The sequence below is a fragment of the Nicotiana tabacum genome, chromosome 21, assembly GCF_000715075.1.
Source record: "Nicotiana tabacum cultivar K326 chromosome 21, ASM71507v2, whole genome shotgun sequence".
Classification (NCBI taxonomy): domain Eukaryota; kingdom Viridiplantae; phylum Streptophyta; class Magnoliopsida; order Solanales; family Solanaceae; genus Nicotiana; species Nicotiana tabacum.
Window position 1 is genome coordinate 19,468,402 of NC_134100.1, and position 9,532 is coordinate 19,477,933.

Here is a 9,532-nt window from a genome sequence, read left to right on the forward strand (position 1 = left end):
ATCCCCATAGATGAGGAATTGGTCTTTAGTCCTTCTTAAGTACTTAAGAATGGTCTTCACCACCTTCCAATGTTCCTCACCAGGATTTGCCTGATATTGGCTAGTCACTCCAAGTGCATAAGCCACATCAGGACGTGTACATGTCATGGTATACATGATAGCTCCCACTGCACTAGCGTATGGGATCCTACTCATGCTTTCTCTCTCTTCAGGTGTTTTAGGATAATCCTCCCTACTGAGAGTAATTCTAGTGCCTATCGATAGATAGCCTCTTTTAGAATTATCCATGTTATACCTCTTTAAGATGGTATCAATGTACAAAGACTGGGAAAGTCCAAGCAGCTTCCTAGATCTATCTCTATAGATCTTTATTCCTAATATATTCATGGAGAACTATTCAGATAGCCAAATCTTGGTACTTTGCAATGCCGGTATGTCATTCCCTATGAGCGATATATCAACATACAACAATAAGAATATAATTGTGCTCCCACTAATCTTTTTGTACACACAAGGTTCTTCTTCACATCTAACAAAATTGAACTTTTTAATTGTCTTGTTAAAGCGAATATTCCAACTTCGAGAAGCTTGATTTAGTCCCTAAATGGATCTTTGTAGCTTGGAAATTTTATTATGATCAGACAAAGATGTGAAACCTTCAGGTTGTGTCATGTACACATCCTCTTCTAGCTCACCATTAAGGAAAGTCGTTTTCACATCCATTTGCCATATTTCATAATCATAGTATGCTTCTATAGCAAGCAAAATTCGGAATAGATTTGAGCATTGCCACGGGAGAGAACGTCTCATCGTAGTTGACTCCTTCTTTCTAACGATATCCCTTGGCAACAAGACGGGCTTTATAGGTCTCCACTTTTCCGTCTGCTCCAATCTTTTTCTTAAAAATTGTGATGAATCAGCCAGTCGTCTCATGAGTTAACGCTCTGTTTTCCACTATTTTAACTTCTTTACACTTTGTTATCCGTTTTTTATGTGATCGGGTTGATTAGTTCGAGATCAGAGAGGATTTGGTAAGAAATGAGACACTTAGTCTCTTTTAAGAAGACTTAAGTTGGAAAAGTCAACCGGATGTTGACTTATGTATTATAAGGTTTGGAAGTGAGTTCCGATGGTTCGGTTAGCTTCGGGAGGTGATTTGTGACTTAGGAGCACGATCGGAATGGGTTTTGGAGTTGTATAGAAGATTTAGGATTAAATTGGTGAAGTTGATATTTTGGGGGTTCCGATTGAGAGGCGAGATTTTGATATAGGGGTCGGAATGGAATTCCGAGAGTGAAAGTAGCTTCATTGTGCCATTTGGGATGTGTGTGCAAAATTTTAGGTCATTCGGACAAGATTTGATAGACTTTTTGATCGAAAGCATAATTTAAGAGTTCTTGGAGTTCTTAGGCTTGAATCCCCTGTTAAATTAGTAATTTGATGTTGTTGTGAGCATCCCGAGGTTTTGAACAAGTTTGAACGATGTCATGGGATGTGTTGGTGCAATTGGTTTGAAATTCCAGGAGTTCCGGGTAGGTTCCGAGATGTTTTAGGACAAAATCATAGTTGTAGCAGGTCCAGAAGGGTTGCAGGCCTCGAAACCCACCCGCGGGGACCGCACAAAAGGAAGTGCGGCCGCAGTATGCGCTGTGCGGACCACATAAAATGAAGTGCGGCCACAATGGTTTTGTTTGGGCCACGGTGGTTTGGTGCGGACCGCGGTGCTTTTGCACGGAACGCGGTGGTTCTGAGCGGACCGCGGAGGTTGAGATCTGAGGGGTACTCTATAAGTACGAGGTTTTGGGTTTTATTTGATATTTTGACCTACAGAGCTCGGATTTTGGCAATGTTTCGAAGGTTTTTCAAAATATTCATCGGGGTAAGTGATTCTAACTCAGATTTGGCTAAAGTACATGAATCTATCATTGAATTCATCATTTAATTCATAATTTGGGAAGAAAATTGTGAAATCCTTCAAAAATGTAAAATGATAATTTGAAGGACCAAATGGTATCGAAATTTGATAATTTTCATATGGTTAGACCCGTGAGAGTATAAGGATTCGAATTTTGTGAATTTTGTCAAATTCCAAGATGCGGGCCCGTAGGTCGGGTTTGACCAAATTCTAGAATTTCATGGTAATTCGATTGTTTTCGCTTGGGCTTTGTTCCCTTAGCCTATTGTGATGTATTCGTTCTGATTTTGGATAGATTCGACGCATGTGGAGGCCGATTCGAGGGGCAAAGGCATCACAAGATAGAGATTTAGCCTGTTCGAGGTGAGTAATGAATGTAAATGATGTCCTGAGGGTTTGAAACCCCGAATTTGCACATCGTAGTGCTATATTGAGGTGAGACACGCGCTTGATGATGAGCGTGAGGTCGTTTACTATTGGGGATTGTGACTTGGTCCGTCTCGAGTAATGCTTTTATCGCGTATTTTGGTTAAAACTTATTTGTTCTCATCAATGTTTGAACTGACTGTCATATTTGGATTTCGTGCCAATTATTTGAACCCTCCGAGGAGTTTTATCACTATTTCCTCACTGTTTTGACTTACTACTTGAACTCAGTCGTACCGTTTTCCACTGTTTTACAACTCAGCCACTTTTTACTCGGTTTTGAAACTAAAATGATATATTAAATGATGTTTTGGAGTGAGAACTACTGTTTTACTAATGCTCGAAGGGCTTATATGATTTCTGGATTGAGTACGGCCAAGGGCCAGATGTGAGGATACTATGGGATCGGGCTGCGCGCCGGAGCAGTGTTATACTGATATTGATATGAGGCCGAGGGCCTAGATTTGATGCCACGAGATGGCTTGATATTGCGGTTGGGCCATAAGAGGCCCCTCCCGGAGTCTGCACACCCCTAGTGAGTGCCGTCGAAGATAAATGTATGGATCGGACTGCATGCCATAGCGGGTACTATAGGGTACCGTTCTATGTGTTGATTTTCTTTATATGTCTGTCACTTAACTACTTATTTGTTGTAGCATTTCCATATTTCATTTCCATTGGTTTATTGCTTTCATATTACTTTTTTAAAATGCCGCATTATAGATTACTTTGTGTTTCTCCGTGATTTCTTATTCTCAGTCATTATTTATGCTTATTACTCACTGGGTCGGAGTACTCACATTACTCCCTGCACCTTGCGTGCAGATCCAGGTGCATCTGAGGTTGAGTGAGGATTTTTAGTTGAGCAGCGCATATCCGGGAGCATCGAGGTAGCTGCATGGCGTCCGCAGCCCTGATCTCTCCTTTCTATCCTTTTTGTTTTATCCGCATTCCCTAGATTGATATGTATTAGGGTGATAAACTGGTATTAGAGGCTCAGACTTGTGACACCGGATCTATATGGGCTATGTAGTAGTAGTTTTATCATTTGAAACTCCGCCTATTTAACTCTGGTTTCAGACTTTTAATATGGTGTTTTGGTAATTTAACTGTGTTAGCTAATAATGAACTATATAAGAAATGGGTTGAGGTTGTTAATTGGTCAGGCTTGCCTAGCAGTGTGTTGGGCGCCATCACGACCGGGGTTGGGGTCATGATAAGTTGGTATCAGAGCCTAGGTTACATAGGTCTCGCAAGTCATGAGCCGATTTAGTAGAGTCTCGTAGTTCGGTATGGAGACGTATATTTATCCTCGAGAGGCTGCAGAACCTTTTGGGAAAACTTCATATTCTTGTAATTCTGGTCGTGCGACTTTGTTGATCCGAGAACTAAACTTTTGTTATTCCATTCTCTCACAGATGGTGAGGACACGAGCTATCAGACGAGGTGGATGATCATTAGTGCTACCCATTGAGGCCACCAGAGGCTGGGGACGCGGTCATGGACATGGCAGAGGAAAAGCAGCGAGGGCAGCACCTGTTGATCCCCCAGCTGCCCCGACTCTAGATTAGGCTCCAGCAACACTAGTTCAGGCACCAGCTGTGCCCATCGTGATTCCGAGTCTTTAGGAGGCCTTGGCATAGATCTTATCAGTTTGCACTGGCCTGGCTCAAGCAGTTTCAGCCACTACCGCAGCAGCTACTTCACAGGCCGGGGGAGGCAATCAGACCCCCGCTGCTCGCACACCTAAGCAGGTAGTGCAGGGACTATAGATGCCGGGGGCACCTCCAGCTCAGCCGGTTGCACCAATTCAGGAGTTCATGGTACCAGTTATGCCGGATGATGACCAGTGTCGTCTTGAAAGCTTTGGTAGACTCCAGCCTCTGTCATTCAGTGGTGCTGAGGGATGCCCAGAGTTTTCTTGACAAGTATCAGCGGATGCTCCGTACAGCAGGGATCCTTGAGTCTAGTGGTGTAGCATTTACCACCTTTCAGTTCTCGGGGGCTGCCTTTACTTGGTGGGAGGATTTTGAGAGGCATAGGCCTGTCGGTGCAGCACCCCTTTCTTGGCAGCAGTTCTCCACTCTCTTCTTGGAGAAGTATGTATCGCAGTCCCGCAGAGAGGAGTTGCGTAGGCAGTTTGAGTGGTTGATGCAGGTGGGTATAACCGTGACCCAGTATGAGATGAGGTTTTTTGAGTTGGCTCGTCATGCCATTTGGATTATTCTGACAGATCGTGAGAGGATCATGAGATTTATAGATGGCCTTAACTACCATCTCCGTATTCTGATGACTAGAGAGAGAGAGTATTGGGTGCTACGTTCGAGGAGGTGGTTGATATCGCTCATGAGATTGAGATGGTTTGCCATAGGGAGCGAGAGGAGAGGGAGGCCAAGAGGCCTCGAGGATCGGGCAATTACAGTGGAGCTCCGTCGAGGGGCCAGTCCCAGCATGGTAGAGGTCGTTCTTTCAGGACTGCTCAGTCGGCCCGTCCAGAGAATCGTGGGGCATCTTCAGGTCATGGTCATCAGGGGTCCCAATAGGGCCAACCTTCATTCAGCGCCCTCCCAGCTCATAGTTTATCTCATGCCCCATCAGCTCAGGGTTCTTCTGTGCCGAGTGCATCTGCTAGTCACTCCGGTGTGAAGGGTTCCCTTTAGTCCCCATCTCCAGCACTGGGTAGTTGTTATGAGTGCGAAGAGTTTTGACATATAAGGAGGCAGTGCTCTCGACTTTGTGATGGTCAGTTTCAGTAGAGGGGTCAGCCCTCGACTTCTGCTCCAATTACTTCACCACCCGCCCAGCCAGCTAGGGGTGGAGGTCAGACAGCCAGGGGTCTCCCTAGAGGGGGAAGACGATCAGGCGGTGGCCAGGCTCGTTTCTATGCTATTCCAGGTAGGCCAGATGCTATTGCTTCAGATGTTGTCATTACAGGTATTGTTTCAGTCTGCCACATAGATGCCTTTGTATTATTTGATCCTGGTTCCACCTTTTCTTATGTGTCATCATACTTTGCTCATTATTTTGGTATGCCTCATGAGTTTCTTGCTTTACCTGTTCATGTATCTACCTCGGTGGGCGATACTGTTGTTGTAGACTGTGTGTACCAGTCATGTGTGGTGACTATTGGGGGTCTAGAGACCCGAGTAGATCTATTTCTATTGATCATGGTGGATTTTGATGTCATTTTGGGCATGGATTGGCTATCCCCGTGTCGTGCTATTCTAGACTGTCATGCTAAGACAGTCACTTTGGCTATGCCGGGTGTATCACAGATCGAGTGGCGTGGTGTAACTGATTATGTTCCTAGTAGAGTGATATCTTTCTTGAAGTCCCAGCGTATGGTTGGGAAGGGTTGCCTTTCATATTTAGCGTTTGTGAGGGATGTGGGAGCTGAGACTCCTAGCATTGATTCAGTTCCAGTTGTGAGGGATTTTCCCGATGTGTTTCCTGCAGACCTACCGGGCATGCCACCGGACAGGGATATTGATTTTAGTATTGACCTGGTGCCGGGAACTCAGCCCATTTCTATTCCACCATATCGTATGGCACCAGTAGAGTTGAAGGAATTGAAAGAACAGCTTCAGGAACTCCTAGATAAGGGGTTCATTCAGCCTAGTGTGTCACCTTGGGGTGTACCAGTTTTGTTTGTGAAGAAGAAGGATGGCACGATGAGAATGTGCATTGATTATAGGCAATTGAACAAAGTAACAATTAAGAACAAGTATCCTTTGGCTTGCATTGATGATTTATTTGATCAGCTTCAGGGAGCGAGAGTGTTCTCCAAGATTGATCTCCGTTCTGGTTATCACCAATTGAAGATCAGGGATTCAAATATCCTTAAGACTGCCTTCAGGACCATATATGATCATATGAGTTCCTTGTGATGTCTTTCGGGCTAACCAATGCCCCAGCAACATTCATGCATTTGATGAACAACGTGTTCCGGCCTTATCTGGATTCGTTCGTTATTGTACTCATTGATGATATTCTGGTGTACTCGCATAGTCAGGAGGAGCACACGGAACATTTGAGAGTTGTGTTGCAGAGATTGAGGGAGGAGAAACTTTATGTAAAATTCTCCAAGTGTGAGTTTTGGCTCAGTTCAGTGGCTTTCTTGGGACACGTGGTGTCCAACGAGGGTATTCAGGTTGATCCAAAGAAGATAGAGGCGGTTCAGAGTTGGCCTAGACCGTCCTCAGCCACAGAGATTCGTAGCTTTCTTGGGTTGGCAGGCTATTATTGCCGGTTTGTTCAGGGATTCTCATATATCGCATCGCCCTTGACCAAGTTGACTCAGAAGGGTGTTTCATTTGTATGGTCGGACGAGTGTGAAAAGAGCTTTCAGAAGCTCAAGACAGCTTTGACTACAGCTCCAGTGTTGGTTTTGCCATCAGCTTCGGGTTCATATACCATGTATTGTGATGCTTTGAGAGTTGGAATTGGTTGTGTATTGATGCAGGAGGGTAGAGTTATTGCTTATTCTTCTCATCAGTTGAAGCCCCATGAGAAGAACTACCCTGTTCATGATTTGGAGTTGGCTGCCATAGTTTATGCATTGAAGATTTGGAGGCATTATTTGTATGGTTTATCTTGTGAGATATTCACCGATCATCGCAATCTTCAGCATTTGTTCAAGCAAAAGGATCTTAATTTGAGGCATCTGAGATGGTTGGAGTTGCTTAAGGATTATGATATCACCATACTGTATCATCCGGGAAAGGCCAATGTAGTGGCCGATGCATTGAGCCGAAAGGCAGTGAGTATGGGGAGTTTGGCATATATTCCAGTTGGGAAGAGACCTCTTGCAGTTGATGTTCAGGCCTTGGCTAATCAGTTTGTGAGGTTGGATATTTTGAGAGTCCAGTTAGGTGTTGGCATGTGTGGTTTCTCGGTCTTTCTTATATGATTGCATTAGAGAGCACCAGTATGATGATCCGCATTTGCTTGTCCTTAAGGACAGGGTTCAACATGATGATGCCAGAGATGTGACCATCGGTGACGATGGTGTGTTGAGGATATAGGGCCGGATTTGTGTGCCCAATGTGGATGGCCTTAGAGAGTTGATTCTGGAGGAGGCCCATAGCTCGCGGTATTCTATCCATCCGGGTGCCGCGAAGATGTACCGGGATTTGAGGCAGCACTATTGGTGGAGAATAATGAAGAAGGATATTGTGTGATTTGTAGCTCGGTGTCTCAACTGTCAGCAGGTAAAATATGAGCATCAGAGACCGGGTGGCTTGCTTCAGCAAATGGTTATTCCCGAGTGGAAGTGGGAGAGGATCACTATGGACTTTGTGGTTGGACTTCCTCGGACTTTGAAGAAGTTTGATGCTATTTGGGTGATTGTGGATCGGCTGACCAAGTTCGCGCACTCTATTCCTGTGTGTACTACTTATTCTTCAGAGCGGTTAGCAGAGATATATATCCGGGAGATTGCTCGGCTGCATGGTTTTCCAGTTTCTATTATTTCAGATCGGGGTACTTAGTTTACTTCGCAGTTTTGGTGAGCCGTACAGAGAGAGTTGGGTACTCAGGTGGAGTTGAGCACAACATTTCATCCTCAGACAGGCGGACAGTCCGAGCGTACTATTTAGATATTGGAGGATATGTTTCGTGCTTGTGTTATTGATTTTGGAGGTTCATGGGATGAGTTTTTTCCACTTGTAGATTTTACCTACAACAACAGCTACCAGTCAAGTATTCAGATGGCTCCGTATGAGGCTTTGTATGGGAGGCGGTGTAGATCTCCAGTCAGTTGGTTCGAGCCCGGCGAGGATAGACTATTGGGGACAGATTTGGTTCAGGATGCCTTAGAGAAGGTGAATGTGATTCAGGAGAGGCTTCGTACAATGCAGTCGCGTCAGAAGAGTTATGCGGACCGGAAGGTTCGAGATGTGTCCTACATGGTCTGTGAGAAGGTCTTGCTGAAGGTTTCACCCATGAAGGGTGTTATGAGGTTTGGGAAGAAAGGAAAGTTGAGTCCGCGGTTCATTGGGCCATTTGAGGTGCTTTGGAGGATTGGGGAGGTGGCTTATGAGCTTGCTTTGCCACCCATCTTGTCAAGCGTGCATCCGGTATTTCATGTTTCTATGCTCCGGAAGTATATTGGGGATCTGTCTCATGTTTTGGAGTTTAGCACGATTCAGTTGGATGATGATTTGACCTATGATGTGGAGCCAGTAGAAATTTTGGGTCGTCAGGTTCGAAAGTTGAGGTCAAAGGATATAGCTTCAGTGAAAGTGCAGTGGAGAGATCGGCCCGTGGAAGAGGCTACCTGGGAGACCGAGCGGGAGATGCGGAACAGATATCCTCACCTGTTTGAGGCTTTAGGTGTGTTTCTTGACTCGTTCGAGGACGAATGTTTGTTTAAGTTGTGGAGGATGTGATGACCCGACCAGTCATCTCATGAGTTACCGTTCTATTTTCCCCTATTTTAGCTTCTTTACGCTTCGTTATCTGTGTTTTATGTGATCGGGTTGATTAGTTCGAGTTCGGAGAGGATTTGGTAAGAAATGAGACACTTAGTCTCTTTTAAGAAGGCTTAAGTTGGAAAAGTCAACCGAATGTTGACTTATGCGTTAGAAGGTTCAGAAGTGAGTTCCGATAGTTCGATTAGCTTCAGGAGGTGATTTGTGACTTAGGAGCACGATCGGAATAGGTTTTGGAGTTGTAAAGAAGATTTAGGCTTAAATTGGCGAAGTTGATATTTTGGCGGTTCTGGTTGATAGGTGCGATTTTGATATAGGGGTCGGAATGGAATTCCGAAGTGACAATAGCTTCGTTGTGCCATTTGGGATGTGTGCGCAAATTTTTAGGTCATTCGGACAAGATTTGATAGACTTTTTGATCGAAAGCATAATTTAAGAGTTCTTGGAGTTCTTAGGCTTGAATCCCCTGTTAAATTAGTGATTTGATGTTGTTGTGAGCGTCTCAAGGTTTTGAACAAGTTTGAACGATGTCATGGGATGTGTTGGTGCAATTGGTTTGGAATTCCAAGAGTTCCGAGTAGGTTCCGGGATGTTTTAGGCCAAAATAATAGCTGTAGCAGGTCCAGAAGGGTTGCAGGCCTCAGGACCCACCCGCACGGACCACACAAAAGGAAGTGCAGCCGCAGTGGTTTTGTGCGGGCCGCGGTGGTTTTGTGCGGACCACGATGCTTTTGCATGGACCGCGGTGGTTCTGTGCGGA